This window comes from Schistocerca gregaria, chromosome X, assembly GCF_023897955.1.
Source record: "Schistocerca gregaria isolate iqSchGreg1 chromosome X, iqSchGreg1.2, whole genome shotgun sequence".
In the NCBI taxonomy this organism is placed as follows: domain Eukaryota; kingdom Metazoa; phylum Arthropoda; class Insecta; order Orthoptera; family Acrididae; genus Schistocerca; species Schistocerca gregaria.
The window spans coordinates 732,006,116-732,007,500 of record NC_064931.1 but is presented as its reverse complement, the minus strand read 5'-3'; the positions used below and the strand labels follow the sequence as shown (position 1 = coordinate 732,007,500).

At 42.8% G+C, this 1,385-nt stretch overlaps 1 non-coding gene across 1 annotated transcript; it reads left to right on the top strand.

Annotated features, from left to right (window-relative positions):
- The first annotated feature begins 366 nt into the window (after window positions 1-366).
- Window positions 367-439, top strand: Trnaa-agc (transfer RNA alanine (anticodon AGC)). The gene has a single exon. It is a non-coding gene; the product is annotated as a tRNA-Ala (tRNA).
- The last annotated feature ends 946 nt before the right edge of the window (window positions 440-1,385 follow it).

Here is a 1,385-nt window from a genome sequence, read left to right as displayed (position 1 = left end):
ATGTACAGGGACTGTGGATAGGTGGCACTCGGTGGGAATGTGGATCAGCCATGTGCAATGGATCCACCTTCTTCAGTGTGCATGCCCAAATACATCCAGCCTGCTGTGGGAATCTCAGAGTAGTGAATGGAGGAAATGGACAGGGACTGTGGATTGGTGGCGCTCTGTGGGAATGTGGATCGTCCATGGACAATGGATCCATCTTCTTCAGTGCCCATGCCGAAATACATCCGGCCTGCTGTGGGAATCTCAGAGTAGCGAGCATGGAGGAAAAGGACAGGGACTACGGTTAGGTGGCGCTAGGTGGGAATGTGGATCAGACATGAGGTGTGCTGAGACAGTCTGTAGAGTTGTGGTAACATTGTGTTCCGGATGGCGCAGTGGTTAACGCACTTGCCTAGCAAGCAGGAGGTCCTGGGTTCGAATCCCTATCCGGAGCACATTTACATTCATTGCCATTGATTCTACGTAATGTCCCGATGGAACTGACTCCCTTCCCTTTCCCTTCCTATCTCCCTACTTCCACCTTCAATTGGCATATAAGGTTACTGTTGAAGATCGAAGTAGTGTTTTACCTTCAGGGTACACTGACAGTGACACCTGTCACATCATGAGAAATTCTGATAGTAATTGAAGAAATTGTATGCCAGAGACCTTATAGGATACCTCAATATATACCACTGATTATGGGTCAGTTCATCAGGCAGCAGTTTACCGATGGGATAGCAGAAGAGTAATATTCCATGAGGATCAGGTATTACGCCCATGCCTAAGAGGTTTATGAATGGTCCTAAAATGTGCAGGTACTTTGGTGGCTACTATCGTCTTAATAGTAAGACAGTGAAACATGTGTACCCCATAGCCAACATCACGGAGAAACGTTCTCCTGCAATGTTTCAGCGATTATTGGACAGAGTACTTAGGGGCCTGAAACATCGCCATGTGTGGTGTATCTGGACGATATAGCAGTGTTCTCCACAGATATGGAGGAATATAGGCAATGGCTGAACGAAATATTTAAGAGGATGCAGGCTGCCCATCTCACGTGAAGCACGGAAAAGTGTCAATTGTGCGTGAGAGGCAGAAGGCTACTAAGGATAGACGTAGGACAAAATACATTCTTGTACTTAAACATATGTGTCTCTAAAATTATTACAACTAAAATAATAAAACTTGACATTATTATGTACAACATAATGATTCATATTCCGTGCAATTTTTGTTTGAAAACGTATATCGACATGCATTTTATAAGGATATGAATCTTTAATTATCATTGTTTCTATAATGGACCTCTTATCGTAATCTAATCAAGCAATAAAACTGGAATTTTACAATATACATCTGCTTAAAAGGCTAATAAAACGTGTGGAACATATTTTTTA